The following is a 24,063-nucleotide window of genomic DNA, read 5'->3' as shown; positions in this document are numbered from 1 at the left end:
TGGAGGAATAGCTTAGCAGTTAAGGTGCATGCCTACAAAACAAAAGGACCCAGATTCACTTCACCCGAATCCACATAAGCCAGATGCACAAGGTGGTGCATGCATCTGGAGTTCGTTTGCAGGGGCTGAAGGCCCTGGTGCACCCAATGTTGCTCTATCTGCCTCTCTCTAATAAATAAAATAAAATAAATATTTTTAAAATGTGCAGAGAATTATGGGGCTATAGGAACATCATTTTCTACTTACCACCAGCATGACTATCATCATAGCTATTTCTTCATGCCAAATTACAATGAAAATATTAATTACAAGTTAAAAGATGGCCCTAGTTAGGGTGGGGGCTCATACAAGATCTCCTGTTTATTTACTTTGTTTTTAAGCATCTCTTTTTCTGGACTATGTACGTGCTTGTGGTAGAGGAGAAAGGATAAACACTCCTGTTGTACAATGGATGACAGCCAAGACTAGAAATAGAGGAGCTAAAAATAAATCATTTCTCATTCTATGTCCCTTGTTTCCTTCTTATATTGGGATCCATTGCTTTGAACATGGACAACTTTATGTTATGCTTTGATTTCATTTTGAGAACTAACCTCACAGATCAAACTGTGGTCACACTTCTCCAGGATGGGCAATGGCCATGGAGAATAACATAGAACTCAGCTTCTCAGGTCATTGCCCCTCTTCTCTGGGATTGTTAACTTTGTCTGACACCTGCAACTCATGCCTAAGCTGACAAGCCAGACCACATCATCACCAAAATGAAGCGGTTTGATAAGACAGAAATTCCTAGCTCAGTGTTAGGCTCACTTGGAACCTTGAGGCAGTCTTCAAAAGAGCTGTGAAGAGGTTAACTCAACCTTTCATCTGCAGTAGTTTCTCCCTCACAGGCTAGTATCATGCACCATTGATGCCAAAGAGATTTAAGATTTATCTATGTGTGAAGTTGGAGAAAGTATGGCCAATATGTTCATAAGGCTATGTACAATAGCAGAATGGAGCTGAGACACTTGTGTAGCCTACAAAGCTGAAAATATCATTTGGACCACTGCCAGAAGTTTCCTAGCCCTTGCATTGATGCTCATTGTAAATAGTGGGTCTCACTGAATATGGGGGTTGAGAAAATTCTGGCAAAAAAATTCTGAATACACAAACACCAACGATTAATTCAAAGTCAGAAGAGTAATGAACCGGAGGTGTTCCTGGCAGGGCTCAGTGCTCTTGCATCACCCACTTCGCTGTATCGAAACAGCGTGCAAACTTCACACAGCCTTCTCACCACACTGTCCCAAAGTGCACTGCACGAAATATCTCACATCAGTTCAGGAGTATTGTACGCCATGAGTTTCAACACATTTTACTGTGCATACAAAGTTTTCTCCTCTCATAGAAGCATAATGGTTGAATTATGGAAAGCAGACTTTTAATACTTCCCTACCATCATCCCTGAGCATGCAAGTACCAAATTAGTACAACTTCCAGTTGTACTGCATTCGAAGGTTTGGTTTTTAAAATGACTGTGAGTTGATGAGCCATGCTTCATAAAAAACACCATTCAGCAAACTTTGGCTTGCCATCAGAATTTCCAACGGTTTCTGAAATGGCTTGAACATACTTACACCATTGTGTATTAAATATTTACACAAGATGGCATTTTCAACATTGAGAATGACACAATCAAAATACTAATCAACATTTGAAAAACATTCAGGATGTTCTATATCCTGCACTTTCAAATATTCAGCCAAGATTTAATTCTTCATGTAACAACTAATACGCACCTATATCTTATTAACATGCAACTTTCTATTGGCTTTAATAAATAGTAAAATTATATGCATAAAAAAGAGTTGTTCAAATGTAAGTGTATGATTTATTATGAGTAAATGTTTGGCTTGTATACTTATATACACACATAGTTATAAAAGTGTAAAAAGTTCTTTGACAAAAAGGAGTAATGAGTGGAAGAGGTTTAAGAAGCCCCAGTCTCATGCATTAGAATCAGATCTTCAACATAACAAGACCTGCTCTCTTAAAAAATGTTCAATATTTATATGATCTTCAAGCTTTAGGTAGTAAATGCTTTTCTATACTTTGCTCTAAATGAAATGGGCAGTGTGAAAAAGCTTAACAGAAATAATAGTTGAGAAGGTTTTTGTTTCCTAAAAATATTGAAAATAGCAAAATCATTCTAAATGAAGAAAATTTTATGTACATGTGAAAGAGAAAGGGTCAACATAGAGTTAAAGAGAATGTTCTAAATCAGTGAAAAGTGTATTATTATAGAAAATCAGTAAATTAGTAAAAATGAAAAGGTAATTTACAATGGCAGAAATAGCACAATATATATAAAAGGCATAATTTATTTAACAATGAAAAGTTAAAATTAAGGAATGTCAAAGGGGAAAGTGTGTGGGGGGAGGGAGGGTATTACCATGGGATTTTTTATAATCATGGAAAATGTTAATAAAAATTAAATTTAGAGATATAAGAACCAAAAAAAAGAAAAGTTAAAATTAAAATATTTTGTTTTGACTCTTTACAAAGGAGAAAATTCTAACAACCATCATTGATGAATCTGCAGAAAAATGGACAACAATATCTAATAATTTAATGCTTAATAAAATGAGTAACTATCCGGTAAAATCTATAAATATATTTTTAATATTTACATGCCAAAAGGGAAATATTAAAAATCCCTTCCCTTCTCTATCTATAAGAAGGCCAGGGTTGTGGCCCAGGAGTAAAGCACTTGATAAGCATGCACAGACTTTGGGTTCTATTCCATTTCCCTGAAATATATTGAAGTAAAGATTACAAAAAGCATAATTAAATTCATTAAAATAATATAATAGTTAAAAATGCATGCCCCCAAACAAAAATCAGGAAGTTGTAAACCAACATTACTTGTGGTCATTTCTCTCTGGATAGAATGCTTCCAAGTGAATAAAGCCATGACACAATCATAAGCTGTCAAAGCCATAAAAATAACACTAGTTTGTCTAACCCCCAGTCCCTCTGCATTTCTCCTCAGCGCCACCCCACAGTGCACAATACAGCAAAGTGAATCCAGTGGACATTGCAGTCAGTTCTCACGTCCCCTCAGCATCCATACTCTGGAGCACTTCCTGTAAGCCATCAAACTTTTTCTGGCTTTCATGACTTGGAGGTTATAAGCAAGTAATCTGCAGTTTCCTTCAAACAGGTTTGTCAGATTTCCCCTTGTGAGTAGACCCCGGTTATGCATCAAGACGTGGTGACTCGCCTCCTGCTGGCCCTGTGGAAGCTGATGAGTTTAATTTGCTGGCATTGTAGATGGTGCTCACCATGGCTACTTCATTAAAATTGCATCCCCCAGGCCTCTCTGTCTTAAGGTTGTTCATCTCATTCGGATCTCAGAAGTATTTCTGCAAGGAAAGACTTTGATCCTATCAAAGTACCCTGCTCCTTACCACACTTCCATTTTGTAACCAGTTCATTTTAATGTTTTGCACATGGATATGTATGTGCGTGTGGTGTGAAGTGTGTATGCGTATTGATATGTGTGTGGTGTGAAGTGTGTATGCATACTGATATGTGTGTAGGCACATGTGCCCCTGAGCGTATGTGGAGGACATGGTGTCTTCCACAATCGCTCTTTACTATCTTCTTTGCGACAGGGTGACTGAGGTAACGAGATATGCTAAGCCAGCAAGCCCTAGGGGCCCTCCTGTGAGAGCCTCCCATGCTGGGATTACAAGCGCACTCCACCATCCCATCTTAGACCTGGATTCTGGAATACAGACTCATGTTCTCATGCTTGCACCTTACCTCCTGAGCGCCTTCCCCAGCCCCTCTATTTTTATTAATTATGAATCACTATTTATCAATCTGTATCCCTATGGACACGTGGTTTCCTTATTTTGTAATCCATTGTTTTGGGGCTTGGTGTGCATGTTTGCAAGGCTTGAGTTGATTCAACTTACTGGATGTTTTTAACATGCTTCCATCATTCATCAAGTATCTCTTTGCTTTCTGTCACAAGGAGATGCTCTGGGCTCACCTTGTACATTCTTGTCCATATGCCTATTTATAGTTAGTATGTCTGTGACCTATTGGATCACACCAATTCCAAGCAAGCATAACAAACTATTTCTATCCTTCCCGTATTTGTAAATTCTTTCCATAGAGGAAAAACTTTCTCTGCTTATTTTGAATATATTTACATATCCTAGTATTGTTCATCTAGGTAACTGGTTCCCTATTCCTCTCCGGCTGTGACTGCCCACACCTGTCCCCTCCTACAGTACCAACACTGATGGCCTCCTCATGCACTGGAGCTCTGTTCACTGCCCTGATAGCCCTGCTGTAGCAAAAACCTAGCACTTGCGAGTAGTTTCCCAATGAAGACGCTAGGCAGTCCCTGAAGCCTCCAAGGGAAGAGGGCAAGAAGGATGGCTGTTGTAGACTATGGCTGCTCTAGGCCCTCTGCCTTCCCTCAGTAGGGAAAAGGGTAGAGGAACAGATGCGTACTGGAAATTTAAGGTATTTGCCAATATTCTTACATGTTCCTCTTGATTTTTGGTCATTATCTTTAAATTTTATTTTATTTTTATTTATTTATGAGAGAGAGAAAATAACAGGCAGGCAGAGAGGGAAGGGAGACGATGGGCTCACCAGGGCCTCTAGTTGCTGCAAATGAACTCCAGATGTGTATGCCCCTTGTGCACCTGGCTTATGTGGGTCCTGGGGAATCAAACCTGTGTCCTTTGGCTTTGCAGGCAAACGCCTTAACCACCAAGCCATCTCTCAAAACTCTCTTAATTTTTTAAAGGATGATTTTTGTGTTTACTTTTATTCAAGACAGGTTTTAGCTATTCATCTCAGGCTGGCCTTGGACTTATTATGTTGCCAAGGCTGGCTTGTAACTCATGGAAATCCTCTTGCCTCAGCCTGTCAAATACTGAGATTACAGGTTTTTACCCTCATATCTAGCCCCTGTATGCATTTTGTAATTTTAAATGTTATTTATTTATTTGAGAGAGAGATGCAGATGAAGAGAATGGGTGCTCCAGGGCCTCTCACCTCTGCAGGTACTGGGGGAATTGAAACTGGGTCTTTAGGCTTCACAGGAAAGTACATTAACTGCTAATCCCATCTCTCCAGCCCCTGCATTTTATTGTTTTAAGTAATTTAGTCTGGGATTACCTGAGTGTTCACTGTGAAGTAAATATATACGTTTTCCCCTTAATGAGTAATTGTAAAGATCTATCACAAATCACAAAAATTACACAGAATTGCCTTATATTCTATTCCTAAGCAAATGTCTTGTTCCTGGCCTCTGGGTAGTAGCCGCAGGTTACAAAGACCATCCGCAATTCTTTGTTATATCACTGCTCTTTACAAAGGCAGCTCACAATATGGGAATTTATTTCTTCAAGGACAGCAGCACTATTTCTGTAGTCCATGCTAGCAAGATAAAGCTATGTGTGTGTGTTTTCAACTTACTAGCATGCATACACAATAATATAATACTAAAACATATTTACCTGTATACATCTATATCACGATATAATTGTAGGAGGGGCATCTTGTTACCTTTCCTAAGTTAACTAAACTACTCACAGGAGTAAGCTCTATCACTTCTGTTAATTTCTATTGGTTAAAAGCTGGCTCCCATCTCACCTACACTCAAGGAATGGGAATGATACTGGATGGGAGCCACTGGAGGTAGCTGCCATGCGGTCCATCTTCTCTAGGTGACAAGAAGATAACGGACATGCAAGAACAAAGAGAAAACAGACACCACATTTTACAAATCATAAATGAACTGAATTCTACAAAAATGAAGAGACATCCAATGAATGAAGAGGGATATTATAAATATGACTGAATTGTTTTTCAATAGTTTTTAAAATTAATTTTTTTCATTAATTAGTTTTGTACTCAGTGAATACAGTCAAATTGGTACCATTGTTAGGCTCATCCATGTCCTACCTCCTCCCCTGGCCCCTCCTTGTTGGGGTATATGGCTGAGTTTTAAACAATTTCTGTGGTCATATTTTAATTTAAAAACTCTTTATACTGTGTATAATATTGCTTCTCCTTTTCATTGAACTATGTGCATGTATTTATTATTGCATGGTCATTTTCCCAGGGAACATGCAACAAAATGATCTTTCCATTTTTCAAAAATTTTCAAGGGAAGGATAGATCACAGGGCCATAAAAGAGATCTTTAACCCAACCCACTTTCTCTTGCTAAGAGTTTACACTCATTCTGTAATCTCAATCCAGCTTCTGTATGAAGACACAGTTCAGCTTTTCTTATGACTGCTTAAAATGTGCAGCACTGGCTTTGCTTCCCGAAAACGCCAAACAAATCCTGGACTACTTCAAATTGCATGTCTTCTTTCCAAAGCAAGGGACCAAATTTATCTGCAGAAAGCATTATTTAGCTTCCAGGTGCATTTTCCAAACATGGCAGGTGGCGTTCAAAGCCTAGGCATGTTCTAGATGTGCTTACAGAGTGGAATGCGTGGCCTAACTGTGCATGGAGCATGAGAGCATGAATTGCAAAGTTGAAACTCAGTATTGTAACTGTTTTTCTATTTATCTGAAGCACAGTAAAAAAATAAGCTGGCATAGTTTGGAAAATCAGTGGCACACTGTACACTGCCATTAACTTGAGGAACATTATATAGTTAGAAAAAGGAAATAAAAAGAAAATTTTCCTGTTTCGAACACTGCATTACATAATTTTACCTGCCCAAACAGACCATTTACAAATATCAGGTCAATAAGCTGCTAACACCCACAAAAAAGTAGCTTTTATACTAAAATTTAGAATTTAAAAATGGTATCTAAACAAGACAAAAATAAAAACTGGTATGAAAGCCTAAGTATCACATCTGAAATCTGTTTGTTTGGTTTTTTTGGCCCTTCATACTCCTCTCTCCCTCTACCCTATCCTGATGGAGTCCCAGGCCCCACTCCTCTGGGACCCTGTCCACCCACAGGCCCCACACCTCCCTGCCCAACGCGCTCAGTACGTGTCGCTTCCCATCCTGGAACCACTTACGGTTTCTGGAGGAACGCCTGGGTTAGCTTCACAACCTGTGCCACCGCGGCCACCTAGAGGAGGAAATTTCTGGGCTCCTGAGCCAAAGGGATCTGTCATGCTACTTGCACCTTCACCACCCTTTCACATGTTCTTTCTCTAGGATCCATGTAGGCCGTCCTGCCGTGACCCTCCTCTCTTTGGGGTGTCATTTGTTCTTCCATCTCACGTTGGCAGACCACCACCTCTTCCACGCTGCTCCTCCCCTGTCTCAACTTCATTACTTTACCTTTCTGCATTTCTTGATTGTGCAGTTCTTCCATGCGTCTTAGTTCTTCCTGGCATCTCATCAGATCTTGGTACAAAAGATCTGCCTGGCGCCCATGGTAGGCACCCTCCATTTCGCTTTCCAGTTTATCTTTTGTATCCTTCATGGTTTTTTTTTTGTTGTTGTTTTTCAACTTGCTCCTTTGCTGTTTTCCATTTCATCCAAGGACTTCCAACTCAGAATATTCAAACTCAAATGTGCCATGATGAGCAAAACTCCTTCTCTCCTTTTGATGCATTGGACTCTTCTGTGCAAGCTTTTCTGGAAGAATCTTGACTGTCTAATTGCTCAAGTGTTTCTACAATGACAGGCCGAGGAGCTGCTGTCAGTAGGAAAAATACCTTCACTGTATCTTTCAAGTACTTTTCTTGCAGCTGGTTTTGAACCAAATTCAACAATGCCTTTTCACGTAGAGCTACCGGGATTGTCCACAATTACAACAGCCCTTTCATTCCCACTTTTTTTTTTTTTTTTGTTTTGTTTTGTTTCAAGGTAGGGTCTCACTCCAGCTCAGGCTGACCTGGAGTATCAGGGTGGCCTTTAATTCACAGCAACCCTCCTACCTCTGTCTCCAAGGGATGGGATTAAAGGTGCGTGCCACCACACCGGGCTAATTCCCACTTTTTTGTCCATTTTTAAATTTAATTAATTATGAACATAATTAGTATGGATACATCATGAGTTGGTACTATCTTTTCTTTCATACCTGCCCTCCTTCCTCTGGCGGCCCTCCTCAGTGCGGTTGCAGGTATTCCCGTTGGGGTTGTGAGTTATGTATTGGGTGAGCAGCAGTGAGTTGTTGGGGGAAGACAATGCCTTTGGGCAAGATGTCCCAAACTGTGGCTCTTACAGTCTTCCTACCCTCTCTTCCACAGAATTCCTTGAGCCATGTGGGGGTGTATTTTAAGTTTACTTCAGTGATGAGCACTTAGGAGCCTCTGGATCTCTGCTTTGGTAGGTGTTGAGTGTCCTCAGTGTCTGTCTCCTTCACCCTGGTGCTCATTGTCCGGCTCACTATGGAAGCTGCACTCTTGCTCATCTCCCCCTTCCTCTGTGGTTTCAGCTGGGGCTTGGCTGAAATGCAAGGGGTTGTTTATCTCCTTGGGTCATGCCATCTTCTGAAAGAAGAAAACAGATTCTCCAATGGAAAATGAAGTCAGCATAGGTTAAATGGGATAAGCCTTGTTAATTTAGGGAGAATTTGATGTCTGTAGTCCTTCTTTTAGCCAAAGATTAGTAAGAGGTTGACATTTGAGAGCATAATCTTTGTCTCCATAGAATTCTGATCTGGTTCTCACTTCCAGATGTGGGTTCCTTTCCATTCTGCTTAGCCAATCAGAAAGCTACTGGTTAACCACCAAAGCTGTGTGTTACTATTGCACTTGTGTGTACATCTTGCCAGGTTGTTTGGTTCTGAGTAGCTTAGACCCCTGGTTGCTCAAATTGTTGTTGGCCACTTTCCCCTCAGTAGCTCATGTAGCACTTTCCAACACTAGATGGGCTGTCTGGGGACTGGCTCCCTTCAAGATTCCAACCAGGTCACTCTGTGTTCTGTGCCAGCAACCTGTGGTGTCTTCAGCAACTGGGTCTTACCTTTTACCTCAGGTGGGTAACCAAGTGCTTTGACAGAAGCCTGTCTTATTTTGGAGACCTCGTAAGTCTCTCTGATCAATAGCTCATTGTGAATAGCAACCACATTCTGGAAGTGGGAGTTATAAGCCAGAGCCATTCCTATGGGCTTCCTGGATATGAAGTGCTCTCTCTGAGTATTCCTCCCTCTCTCTTCAGCATGCTGTTGCCTCAAGTCCACAAGGTTGGTTTCTACTTATTCACATGCATCCCAGCTTCAAATGTCTGTGCTACTGCTCCTTTCCCATTCTCTCTGACTGTGATTTCTGTCTGTTAGAAAAAAGCATAATGAGTTTTAGGGATGTATTGAATGAAAATGCATATGTTTAATCCTCCATCTTGAAATGAAGGATTATAATTTATATCATTGATTTCATATAGTATCAAATTTCATGTTTGACCATATTTCAGTATTTTATTCTTTTGTTCCCTGGAATGACAAGATGTTATAATTGGACTTCACTCCCCTTCCACTTCACCCTCCATCTGAACCCAGATCCACACACGATCAAGAGAATCATCTTTTTTGGTTTGTAAATTGTTTTTTTTTTTTTATTTTAAATTCTGAGAAACATACTGTTCCCTACTTGTCCCACAACGGATTTGAGACTGTGTACTTGTGTGGTAGGTATCTCATTACATCCCAGCTGCCCTTTAAACGTTAGTTTGGACACGCACACACAGTATGGGGAAATGAGAAAATTGGGTTCATAATCCTCTTGTGTAGAGTCAGAAAGCTAACGTGAGTGGACTGTTCACTTGCTATGTGGCTTTACTGAATCCAGTTTTATCATTCTTGAAAGGGAATATGACATAGCTTATAAAGTTATTGTGCAATTGCAAAGAAAATCTTATGCAAAGTACCTATCACAGGAAGATGCCTAGTTTAAAATAACATTTGGAAATTGTGCCAGAAAAATAAATGTCTTCTAAGTGCAGTGGAGTGGAAGAGCTACTGCCAACAACAGGAAAATAGCCAAGCAAATTTAAAATATTGCAACCACAAGCAAGAATCTACACAGTTTTAAAAGTCTAAAAGTCATAACTATAAAATAAACATCCTACTCTCTCCTCTGCCTGAAGACCTTTCTCATAAGTCAGGGAAATTTTTAGCTTTCAGAAATGCCATATTTCCCACCACCTCACACAACCAGTTGATGTGAACCCCAAAGAAATGCATATCATAATGTCTCAAAAAGAAGATAATGGACAGACATATATAACAGGAGCAGGAATAGGGAAAAAGAAAAGCAAGGTAATAGAAAGATGCTAAAATGTAAATGTTTGTGTTTCTTCATTTCCCTTGCTGAAGCCTAATCCCAATGTGCTGGCTTTAGTGTGGGAAGCCCCTGGGAGCTGATTAGCCCACAAAGTCAGAGCCCAAGGAACAGAATGAGCACCTATGTAAGAGGCCTGGAGAGCTATCTGGCCTGTTCCACCATGAGAGGATGCAGCAAGAAGGCACATTCTAGGAGACAGAGAGTAGGTCTTTGACAGGTCAGCTGTGCTAGCAACCAGATCTTAGATCTCCCATCTTAGCAGATATTAAGTGAATTTATGTTATTTATAATGAATTAGTTTATTTTTTAAATTTAATGTAACTTGGAAATAATTTTATTAGTATGTCTATAAAATAAATGAAATATCATAGATATTCACTAGGGATGGGATAACTATAATCTTGCATTAGATAGGGGGAAATAAAGATCGAAAGAATTTAAGAAAATTCCCAGATGCTTTCTAGTCTATAACAGACATTAAAATTCCTGAAATACCAACTAGCTCTGTGGATCAAAACTACTGCATAAACTCATACAACTCAGTTCCTAGTTTTATCAACATATTTCTATGGGATTAGGAAAAAAAGGTTATGGAATCATAAAACATGGATTCAAATTCTGGTTTACTACACACTCCCTAGAAGTGATTTGGGCAAGTTTCTCATTTTCCACAACTGTATAAAAGCAGAAGTAATCATATATAGCTCAAGGGAATGCTTAGATTTAGTGAGACAATGTAGTTAAACCAAGCAATATATTTCAAGTTACTTGGCAATAATTTTTACTGTATTCTTTCATTCACAAAATATCTGATTCCATTCCCCAGGCTAAATACTAATACCTTGTAAAATCTTTTCAGAATTATATGTATATATGTATATGTATGTATATATTCATATACATACATATATATATGTATATATATATATATGTATAGACTATATAATACTTTGGTGAACTTAACACTTAGTTTATATATTTCTTTTCTCCAAGTCCCATGTGCAATATTTATTAAATCCCATAAGCTTATGAATAAATATACCTAAAAGGTGACTTAAAATGTCTCTACTTTTTCATTACCAAATATTCTACCCTTTCGAATGACTTCTACTGAAATTCCAATATTCCAAATATTGCAATATCTTAAGTAGCTTTACCAATAGCTTAACTCTAAAATCTTATAGCCAGCACAATAATGTCTTTATCCTATTCCAATAATCCTCAAAATCATTTCTTTTTTAGAATCCTTAATCATGTTCTAGCTTATTATATTGTCAACCCCCTTTTTATTATCATTCCACAACAAAAACTCAAATACACATTTCAACCTCTTGAGTTTATCTAAATGCAGTTTTACATCCATCTTAAATATTTTTATTTATTTACTTTCAAGTACCTTAACTGCTGAGCTATTTCTCCAGCCTAGTTTATAATATTTTTGTATAAATGATCAAACTAACTAAAAAACAGACTTACAAAAGTCTGAACAACGCACCCCAGAATCCTGGGTTAGGGTGGTGGATTGTAGCAGTGGCGTGGTCAGAGGCGGTTATAGTGTAGATGCATTTTGAAAGCGCCTCAGGCACACAGTATGGAGAAATGATAAAATTGAGTTCCTCTTGTGAGTGGATGTGAGAAAAACAATACAGTGCGAGAGGTGCCTAATTCTTCAGCCTGCAGAACCAAAAGTATGAAACCACCGTAGACTGAGATGAGATAGGGAAGACTGTAAGCACATGGTGGGAAGAACAAGCAACTTGTTTTGGGTCATTTTATGTTTCAAACGCCTTTTGGTTGTTAAAGTGGAGATGTCAAGTCACATAAGAAAATAGGTATGTAGGTGGGGAATTCTGAGATCCAGGCTGGAGGTAGAAGTTTGGGAGTATCAGAAGAGAAATAATTCCATGTGAATGTATATGTATTGAAATCAATTCCATGTTGCTGGGATGAACATCCAACCACACACAGTTGATGGGAGGAAGCAGTTTACTTCAGGTTTATAAATCCAGGGGAAACACCATCAGTGGTGGAAGGAGCTGCTCACTTCCATAGTTCCAAGCAGAGAGAAGCAACTGCAGCCAGCAAACAGCACCACTCAGCAAGCACAAACCACCAGCCAGAGCTCAGAGTGCTCTCCACACACCTTTGGGATGGAGTCAGATCAGCCCCCAGAGACACACACCTGTAGGAGGAATCTGTCTGCTAGGGGCTGAAGTTACAAACTTGGCTTGCATAAAACAACTGAGTCTATGGGGCCATATATTTAATTTATCATATTCAAACTACCACAATATTATACACAAACAAATGTGTGTGTGTGTGTGTGTGTGTGTGTGTGTGTGTGTGTGTAGGCTGCAACTGTGTAGAAAATGTGGAAAAGGCATTCATTAAATACTCAAGGAAATAAATTTATAATTAATTCAAACATTATTAGAAAGCCAAAGGATAATTTAGCAAGGCTAATGAACAGAGTGATCATTGACGAAAATTAAGTTGGTAACATAATGAGCTTAAAAAAAGAAACAAAACATTTGGTTTTGGTTTTTATGAGGTAGGATCTCACTCTAGCCCAGGCTGACCTGGCACTCACTCTGTAGTCTCAGGCTGGCCTTGAACTCACAGTGATCCTCATACCTCTGTCTCCCAAGTGCTGGGATTAAAGGCATGTACCACCATGCCTGGATATAATGGGATTTTTAAGGTGATAAAAAATAAAAATAGAGCTGGGCATGGTGGCGCACCCCTTTAATCCCAGCACTTGGGAGGCAAAGGTAGGAGGATTGCCATGAGTTCGAGACCTCCCGGAGACTCCATAGTGAATTCCAGGTCAGCCTGGGCCAGAGTGAGACCCTACCTCGAAAAACCAACAACAGCAAAAAAGTAAAAATAATAAATAAATAAATAAAAATTATAGTGATCAGATATTGCTCTTACATATGCAAGACTATTGGTCCAACACAGGGAAGGCTACTTTTGACACAGTACAGAGCCCATGCGCAGTCACCTCACAACTCAGGAAGTATGAACCTGCTTGTCAAAGAGCCTCAATATCTGAATTGGACAAATGACAGCTTTCTGTCTTGTTTACCAGTCTGAATAGTGTACATGGCTAATTCCTTTACTGTCATATTTTCTTCTACTTATAGAATCATATATGCACACATGTCCATGTCACGATGGGCAATGTCACTGCAGGTGGTATAGCAAAACAGTAAAGGAGCCATTTTTCTTTGTTATTCTCATCTGCCAGTGCTGCTGATATCAGTATTTGAAGCTAGCTAGGCCTTTGCAGCTCTTTCTCCACCTGTTAAAGAACAGGTTTTCCCCAATTTAGTTTCACTTTTTCGTAAATGAACAGTAATAGTAGTTAACTAATTCAATTGAACATGACAGACACTTGTAAAATAAGAAAGTTAAAGAACATGATTTAATAAAACCAAGTTGTAGTGGTTTGATTCAGGTGTCCCCCATAAACTTAGGTGTTCTGAATGCTAGGTTCCCTGCTGATGGAGATTTGGGAATTAACGCTGCCTGGCAGCAGTGTATTGTTGGGGGTGGGCTTATGGGTGTTATATCCAGTGTCCCCTTGCCAGTGTTTGACACACTCTCCTGTTTCTGTTGTCAACCTCATGTTGGCCAGGGGGTTATGTCCACCCTGTGCTCATGCCATCATTTTCTCTGCCATCCTGGAGCTTCTGCTTGGGTCTTTAAGCTAAAATAAACCTTGTTTTCCCACAAGCTGCTCTTGGTCGGGTGATTTCTGCCAGCAACATGAACCTGACTGTGACTCAAGTTGAAAATCATTTCAGTTAGGCTGTGGAAAGTTGAAAAGAACTTTTGCTCTCAATCCCAGTTACCAAGCAAGTTGGGGGAGATTATGAAAATCTTTGTAGAGATGAGAAACTAACATTCTGGGAAATGGCACATCCTTCATGGATGAAAACAGACACATGACTCCTATCATTTCTGTTAGACCAACAGCAGAAGGAGAAAGTCACCAGAAATGGGGCAAAGGAGAAATAACCAAAAATATAAAGTAAGTTTGAAGACATCCTGAACCACAGAGTGAGGTCCAGGTTTTACAGGACTAAAGTAAGACCGTACCTCAAAAGACCAACAAAATGAAACATAGAGCATGTGTAATGGCCTCAAATAAGCAAGGACAAGAGGTTAGAAATCCACAGAGCCTCTGCCACAGACAGGTGGACATCTGCTCACTAACTTCTTCCTGAGGTCCTTCTTGAGGTCTTGGGGCAAAGTCTCAAAGCCTAAAGGTGGTGCAAGATTGCTCAGAAAGTTCCAGGTGGCCACCTGATGACAGGGGATTTTGACCAACAGGAGTGCTGAGGAAATCTGCTGAACACCCTGGGAGTGGAGCTAGTGAGGGGAACAAGCTCTCCAAGGCATGTGGCCTTCTCAGCAAGTGCACACTGGCTGAGCTTTCCTCCCTGCTGCCCTTCTGCAGCTCCAGAGGACAAGATCCAAATCACAGGTGTGCTCCAGTAAGGGTCCCATGTGTTCCTGGGAGAGGCCCAAGGTCTTGTTCTCCCTCAACCTGGCGTTCTCCTCAGAGCATAGTCTATCGTGTGGGCAGATGCCTGTTGTGTGTCCTGGGAACGGCTTCAGTTATCTGACATTTTTACCTAGGATTCTTAATTCACCTGGCTTTGTTTCTGATGAAACTTGATTACTGACAGAATGTTTAATTATTTATTAGCACTGCCTTGACACCTGGCTAGGATGATTGAAACAGGCAGATTTGACGTCATCATCCTCCTCTTAGGTTTCTATGAATCATATTGAACCAGTTACACAACTTGGATGAAAAAGGACTGGTTGACTGTGCCCTTCTATATTTCTAACTGAGCCTCATTGGAAAGTAATTTTTATTTTATATTTTTAACTTATTGATTTTTTAAAATAAAACTGTTGTACTCACAAGACTCCCTCTCTCCCTCCCCAGTTTTGCTAAGGGTCTTCAGTGTGGTTATTGGAAAGTCATTTTTCATAAAAGAGATCCAAATGAATGTGTGAAAATAATATAAGTAATGACTGACTTTTCCCTACTTGTGTGCAAGAGAATTGGATGGAAATAGTCAGCCCACATGCGCCACCTGTTGTTTTTAATACTATTTTTGCAAGATTCATAACATAAGATATAATAATGGTAATTACTGAATTTATAGATATCTCCATATTTTATATAAAAACACCCTAAACTTCACTCAGTTAAACAGGTATGTTAATATTGGAACTAAATTCATAGTGACAGAAAAGTAAGAAAGAAGTGAGAAGGCTGCATTATAGGTAAATATTCTTTGTGATAGATATACAACAGACACTAGATAAAAATACTGTAATTGCAAAATAAACTTATTAAACATGATAATTTTGGGCTGGAGAGATGACTTAGCAGTTAAGGCTAAAAAGAGATTTGCTCAAAAGTAAAAGCTTTGGAGATTCAGTGATTCAGTGAAAATGGGGGCTAGGGAGACGGTTCTGTGAAAGGCCTGTGAAGCCTAAGGACCCTGGTTTGATTCCCCAGGACCCATATAAGCCAGGGACAACATGTGTCTAGAGTTTGTTTGCAGTGAATAGAGACCCTTGCATGCCCATTCTGTCTTTCTCTCTACCTGCCTCTTCCTTTCTCTCTAGATTTTTTTAAAAATGATAATTTTCGGGCTGGAGAGATGGCTTAGTGGTTAAGCGCTTGCCTGTGAAGCCTAAGGACCCTGGTTCGAGGCTTGGCTCCCCAGGACCCACGTTAGCCAGATGCACAAGAGGGTGCATGCGTCTGGAGTTTGTTTGCAGTGGCTGGAGGCCCTGGAGCACCCATTCTCTCTCTCTCTCACTCTCCTTCTTTCTCTCTCTGTCTGTCACTCTCAAATAAATAAATAAAGTAAAATATTTTTAAAAAATGATAATTTTCAAAAAGATTCACTGATGGACATTTTTAATATGCAGACTATCAGAAGTGTTGAGATTTTTGATACTAAAAGCAAAATCCATGTACCTCCGCTACCCTGGAGTTAAGCCGTGACTATTGTAAAAAAGTTTTAGATATTCCTTATCAGTGCTCCCCTCCCCCAACTCGAGAGACTTCCAAATTGATGCATTTGCTAAACAGTTTTCTGCATAATTACACAAAGCTCATTGAATAGGTTTGGCATTCAGTAGCAGCTTTTCTTTATGGGAAGACATTTCATGAATAATATACTGCAGTAAACCCGGGACAGCAAAGCTCGAGGTCTTGTGAAAACAAGTTTCTCTGCTTGCTGGCTTTTCTTTTGCCATTTGCTGTGCCTTAGGAGTAGCATAAGAAATAATAGAATTCTGTATCCTCAGTTAGCATATAGATGCATTACTCCAAACCACTTGTGACCTGGGCCACCATGGTTCTGGCTTCAGCTCCCTTAGTTGACATTCATAGATGAACATAAATCTAGAAAGGAAAAGTGAAAAAAAAGACAGCAGCAACAATCATGTTCTGAAAACTTTAAGATTATTTTAAAGTTGTTAAATCACACACATAATTCTCCCCCTTCTCACACTGACCCACATGCAATCAGTGATGCTGGATTAAGCCCTTATCTTCTTTATTTCTAAACAATTATATTTAGAATGCATGGAAAATTATGCTCCATTAAGAGTTCAAAAGAGATGTTCTCTGTAGTGGAATTTGTTGGGTCAATTTTAAAAAGGCATTAAAGTTTGTTGTGAAGAAGGAGATCAGCAGTGGTAGGAATGGGCAAAGAGAAGGTCATGGAGGGTAAAACACATTGTCTGCATGTATGAAATGTCATAATGAGATCAATTATGCATGATGAATATAAGTAAGTAAAAAGATACCAGGGGAGGGGACATAATACAACCTTTGCGAAAAATATTAATCAATAAAAAGGACTAAAATAAATAAAAGTAAAACGATTTAAAAAACAGAAGATGCATACCCTATTGTCACCTATATTAAGAAAATTTTTTAAAAAGAGATTTGCTCAAAAGTAAAAGCTTTGGGGATTCAGCGATGTCAGTGAAAACCAGGGCCAGGGAGATGGCTCTGTGAAAGGAAAGGGTTGCTGTGCAAGCGCCAGTATCTGGGTTCAGATTCCAAGCACCCAGCAAAGTCAGATGCTGTGGCACAGGCTAGTGCAATCCCAGCGCACCTACCGTGAGCTGGAGGCCAAGCAGGAGAAACCCCCAGAAGCCCATGAGCCAGCAAGCTGGGAAAATGCAGTGATGAGAAACATTGCCTCAAGTGAGGTGGAAGCTGAGGACCAGCATGAGGTTGTCCTCTGGCGTGCATGGACACGCACACACATACACACATCACACAAATGCAGTTGTCCTCTGGCGTGCATGTCACCCTCATGGACACGCACACACATACACACATCACACAAATGCAGACACCACAAACAAAGGTGAAAAGTAAACTCATAGACTGGGTGAAAATATTTGTAAATCAATGGTCTGATGAACAGCCTAACTCAGAAATGGGCAAAGGACTCAACTAGATATTTCTGCAAAGGAATTTACAAGTGGCTAACAAGAGCATGAAAGGAGCCTTGCTATGAGTCCCCATGGACATGCAGAGTGGCCATCACAGAGGGAGTGAGGGATGACTTAGAGTTTGCTTTCTTTCCCAGGAGTGCTTAGGCTGGCCCAGACTGGGGCTGTGCATTTAATACATACCGATCGGTGGAAGGTACTTAGGCATTTTGATTTGGGGACAGTGATAGGTCCACGTGTCCTGGGCATGAGAGTGTTTGCTACTGGCAGCATCCTGGAAGGTGCCAGGAGAACCAGCAGGCTCCAAGCTGAGAGCTCCAGATTCTTTGGGTGTTCTTCCATGTGATTTCCAGGGAGTAAGATGAATACCTGCTTATCAGATCTTAAATTTGAAGTGGTACCACATAATTTTTAACCCTGGAAAAGTAGGACTTTAATTTCAAGAGCCTTTAATTCCTTCTTCCTTTAGCCTTTAAATTTGGAAGAAGAAGAAGAAAAAAAAAAACTTATTAAATGTCCTCCAAACAAGGCAACCAAAGAGGCACTTGATTTTGTATTTCCTCCCAGAAAACAATGACCACAGAGGCATTACAGTGAAATGTGTTTTCTGATGTGATGCCACAGTCTGGTTCTGTACACCACACCTGTTTACTTCTAAAAGGATGGAGGAATGAAAAACACACTTCAAGTTTCTTTCTGGACTTGTATATTGAGTGTGTAAGTCCAAGTTCCAACATGATTGTTATATCGAGTGAAAAACTTGTCTTTGAAGAATATAAAATAGTTCCATTAAGGAGCCAGATGTATGTTAGTTACCTGCTCCCCTCCCCCACCCTTTATTATTTTTTTTTTTGAAAGACATTCTGCATGATGGAGGCTAAAAGGTGGCAGCTGTGTCAAAGTAGTGGACCCTGAATCACTGAGAAAAATGAGAAGTGGGGGAGGCCTGATTGCTCACAGTACAGGAGTGAATATGCGCTCTGAACCACAAATCAAGCAAGCTGGAAAAAAAAAAAAAAAAAAAAAAAAAAAACAAGCCCAATCAAGGCAGTAATGGCCTCCACTTCACAATCAGACAAGTGCTTCTTACTTGAGAAATCCAACCATTTATAGCTGATTGCTAACCCTGGCCTCGTTTCTAATCTAAAGGGCGAGTAATAATTTGGAAAAGGAATTATAACAACTTCCCAACAATTTAGCAAATTGTTATTATTTCATGGGGAGGGGCAGTGGAAAGGAGTCCCTTTTGTAATGTGTGTCTTGTGTCTTGTGGGCTTCCATTTCCGTGACATCAAGTCCCATCCCTGCTAAGCTACAAGAGCAGCTGACAGTGCAATAGGTGAAAGAAAGGAGAGAGGAAAAAAGGAAGGGAGAGAGATTTTATGCTACAAGACACACATAATATAGGCAAAGTTATGGGTCTCCAATAAAATGGAGGTCAGGAGCTGTGAATTCTTTGGTACATGCATATGTATAATATTCCCATGTAAGTTTGGACAATTGGTCTTGATTATTACTGCCTTGGAAGAAATTTTGACGTTTTAGAGGATCTGACTGTAAAAATTTTTTAAATAATTTACATCCTAAGTGCTCCATTGGGAGATTCTCCTGGTGTTGGTGAATTTGGCTCAGGAAGGTTCTATTGTCAGACTAGTGTGCAACAGTGTCAGTTTCCATAGTCTTTTCACACTTACACATTCGAATGTGTGAAATTCCACAATCATTTCATTATCATGGTAATCCATAAGAACGGAGGAACTTTTGTATAGGTACTCTTTTGGAGAATAATGTAATTGTTTACATTACCAATATTCACGAGTGTATGTAATATTCCCTTTGTGAAACAGTAGAGCATACATGTCAAATGTAGGGTTATGTGAAAGAGGGTGCGGCCATACCGTTTTCTGTGACAGAAATCGGCTGTAAGAGTAGGAGACAGACAAACGCACTGATGAAGACTCTGGAGAGGCCTTAGAGCTGCCCTCCTCAGCTTCTTCATTCTCATACAAACGAAGGCCCATAAGCCTGGAAAGGGGAGATGTTCCCACAGTGAGAAAGACAGAGAAAGGAAGATCCAATGAAAGCTTAAGTACCCTGCCCCATCCACCATACCTTCTGTATTCTAATTTACTCTTCTAGCTTCTTTCAAATGGCTTTAAACTCTGCATGCTTCGCAATGTGGCATGTTAGCCCCGTACAGACGATGTCAATGATTTTTTAGTAATAGGATATGCTTGATATCAGCATGCACCCTTCAGCTACAGCGTGAACGCTAGCATGGCTTCTTCACGTAGTGCCACTGTCTGCGAGCTTTCTAATTCAATGTCTGTCCTACAGAGCACTTTTGTTCCAGGGTCGAAGAATATCAAAATATCTTCTATTGAAAATATACTTTTTTCTTTCTTATTTCCCATGTTCTGATCAGTTACTTAGGAGAGACAGTAGAGAATCCAAACACTGCATTGTTCTTTCATGCTCTTGTTCAGGTAAGAGACAGATAATAAAAGAATTCTGTGGGTAGAATTTAGGCCTCTAGAGCTGTAGTTATTCATGGACTAGTTGACAACTCTGGAAAATCAAAATATAATTTTATATTAGAAAAAGGGGAAGCTTAATGAGCATTTTAAACCATTTATTCATTTTTACTAGACAAAAAACTTTATTTTGGTATTAGTATATTCAGCAAATAGTAGGTATAGGAAATGTTCCTGGTTTTTGAATTATAGGAAATTTTATGATTTTAGGTTGAAAATGTTAAATGCTATGCTCTCTGAAGCCCAACCGACTTTAAGCAGAACTTAAAAAAAATGGATTAAACAAATAAATACGACTATCTTTATTTATGTGTGTAACTAAGTAAGAAGGTTCTATTTTTCAGATACCAAGAAATGATTTATAGCTTGCAATTACCCCCTCCATTCAACATAAACAAGATCATAATTCATATTACATAAAGTGTGCTAATTTTGAAAGTGCATGATGTTATCCTGCACACAAATACTTCCGTGTATTATTTCACATGGCCAGTACCAAAGTCTTAGAGTGAAGTTATTTTTAACAAATAAGTAATTCATACAATTAAATGCCAGGTAATTCAAGCAAAGGCAATTTTAGAAAGATGCTGAATTTTCAAAAACTTTTTATGAGTACAAAATCAGATATTGTGATGAAAACTATTAATATTATTGTGAAAACAAAGCTGTGTTCTAATGGATATGTTTACTACAGAGAAGTTTGAAAATTAGAGAAAAAAAAAAATCCAAATGTCACTGTGGCCCAGGAGGAACCAAACATAAGGCGTGAGCAGAGTGCAGAGCCAATGCCCAGGCCGACAGTCGGGACAGGAGAGGAGGCCTCACAGCCTCAGAGGCAGATGCTGGGCACTGGAGGAGAATTAACACAAATGAACTTAGGAGGAACCAAAAGGACACTTTTGTTTCATATTATTTTAATTAGAAAAAGTAACAATGTGTTCACAGTTCAATGAGGGAGAAAATTGGGGCTCTGAGCCCAGGAAAACATTTTTGTAGGATAGCATGCTTCTAGAAATGATAGTCTTAACCTTTTCTCCCATTTAAATGTATCTCACACACTACTCCCACAAGCCAGAATGACCCCTAGTGTTAAAAATATAGACTTTCTTTTTATAACCACGAGTCACAGACATCCAATATCATTTGTAATTACGGTGAGGCCAGAGCACATATTTTTCCAGGGCTGACTCTGTTAGCTGTTAGCCAGCTTTAAGCGACCTCATCACCACATATGATAAAGGAGCTTTCTTGTCTTTGCTCACTAAATACAAGAACATATAATCCTCCAGTCCACTCAGGTAACTTTAGGTTTCTGTTATCCAAAAAGGACATTCCTTGCACATCACAATACTTGTTTACAGCAGATGTAGCTATAAGGAAAACAAAAGGGGCACGGGAGTTCCACACAGTTTCTGGAAGCATTGTCAAAGACAATGTGTGGAAGAAATGCAAGGCCTATTTGTCCAGTGGTGAAGTCGCCTATGTGCTGGAAATCCTAGCCTTTGTGGATGGAATGGAAAAGCGCTCAGCTGGGACCGGCTGTGCAAATCATTAGGTACATTATAAAGAGACACTTGCATTTGTAAGGATTTAAGAACACTTAGAACACTTACCCTACACAAATGAGTTCTGCAGTATCCACTTAATTAATTTTTATACGTTAACGAATACATTTTGGGGGGATATAATATGAAGGAATATAGTACTAACCAGGTATCTGAGAAGAGAGACATACTGTAACAGACTAAGAAACACACTCTCCAAAGATTCATCAATAATTCAACTCGATGTTTCTTGTGTTTGTGGTACACAATTAAATATCAGTGTGTTTCAGAGAATGTTAACAAAATCCTCTTGTAATTGTAATTTTAACAAAATGAAACTGTAATACACATGTTAAAACTACTTAGAACTATCGGTAACTAATGAAATAGATACTTATTTTAAAAACAAGAGGTTTTACCTGTATTTTGTTATTTATAATTTAAAAATAACAAAGTAAAAATAAATTTAAAAATACAGATTGTAATATAGATTAAAATGAAATTTACCCAAATTTGAAGCACAATACAATTAAGAAAATACTAATACTACATATATATGTATAGTAAGATATTCAAAGCCACTTTCATACTTTGAATCCAGCTCCTAGTTTAATTTAAGAGCTTTACTGGAAGAAAAATGTACCAACCTTCCAATATGCTTGTCACTACTAGAGTAATTATCTATGAAGAATATGCCATGATGATAAATTTCATTACTCAATAACATTAGTAAACATTAAAATCTTTTAAAAATGCTACACTGCATTCTGGTTTATTCTATTTAACTGTTACAATTACAGCAGTCTTTCATATCTCAATTTCTCAGTGGGGTGAATTGTGAGGGTTTGATGAACTGCCACTAATGCAAGCTGATATTATCATCATATGACCTAATTAAACATCAAGATTCATATTTTAAATATGTAATTACGAGAGTTGTCATTTTAAAAATGTAATTACTAGTTTCTACTTTAATAACAAAAATTGGTGTTCATGTCAACAGACTGTAGAAAGTTCTGGAGGATGTTTTGTTTCTTGGATTGTAAAGAAACAATGAAGCATCTTTACTTTGAAAAGCATCAGTAATGTTATTCTCATGGAACAGGTTCCCTGTCTTTTAGCACTGTGGAAATTTCTGCTTCAAGAATTATATTCCGAGTCCTTAACTGTCAATTGGAATCCACTCATCTTTCTTTATAAAAAGCATATTCTTCATTTTTTGGCATTTGAGAAACCCACACACGACATTAGTGTGCTATATAAGGAAAATAACGAACTTCCATTATTTTAAAAACAAAGTAGATTTAAAGATTTGAGTCTTTGGGGAAGAATTTTCATTCTGAATTGCACAAAATCAATCATAATTACCTCAGTGATTTTGATAGCATAAATCCCTTCTGATTAGCTGTCTTTAAAAAAGAAAGAGCGAGAGAGAGAGGAATGAACTCGCTGCAGAATTGTTTGGCCCTGTTGGAAGCCCTGTCTTAGAGAACGATGGATTATGTAATTAAATTGAATCGTGTATTTTCCATCGAAAGAAGGCATGATACTGGAACTGATGTAAACTATATGCTCATTTCTATATTTAGACTGCTCCCGTCAGCAGGGCAGTGAGCCGCTGATGGACAGCCCAGGAAAGGGATTATATGTAGCTTTCTAATTTTAAAAATGTGGAAAGACAGGAAAAAAAGAAATGGCCAAAAAATGGCTGATGAAATGTTACCCTTTGAAAGAGTTATTCTTCATCCCTCAAGTGAAAAAAATGTCTCCACATATAGCATTTTCCAATTTAAAGGGTTGATTTACTTAAAACCATATAGAAATGTCTGGGGAAACAGTTAATTTAGGATGCAAGGAGGAGATCCAGGCAAGAAAGCAAAACCTTCAAGTTCACTGAGGAACACATGCCAAATACCTCCATTAGTTTGTAAGTGAAAATACAAATGTGATATTTATGAAAAACTGTTCCTTTGTCTTTTAAATGCCAAGTGTAAATAGATATTATGCAGATAAGCCAGGTATCCTCTGAACTCCAACCAACACAGGGTAACGGTAGCTAGGAGATAAGTCAACAAAGGCTTCTCACCATTTGATCACATTTGTATTTGCGTGGAGAGCAGTGTTTCTTGCCAGGTTGGCCTTCCCAGGATCTCTTAATTGATTTCCACTTTCCTTCCATCAAGCTGCAGTGGTTGTCATGA

At 38.9% G+C, this 24,063-nt stretch overlaps 1 pseudogene; it reads right to left on the bottom strand.

The window, feature by feature from the left end:
* The window catches only part of LOC101599049, an 85,904-nt pseudogene extending 65,706 nt beyond the window's left edge, over nt 1-20,198 (bottom strand).
* Between the last annotated feature and the right edge of the window lie 3,865 nt (nt 20,199-24,063).

The sequence above is a fragment of the Jaculus jaculus genome, chromosome 19, assembly GCF_020740685.1.
Source record: "Jaculus jaculus isolate mJacJac1 chromosome 19, mJacJac1.mat.Y.cur, whole genome shotgun sequence".
Lineage (NCBI taxonomy): Eukaryota > Metazoa > Chordata > Mammalia > Rodentia > Dipodidae > Jaculus > Jaculus jaculus.
The sequence above is the reverse complement of the archived record's forward strand: the minus strand, read 5'-3'. Positions and strand labels throughout refer to the sequence as shown.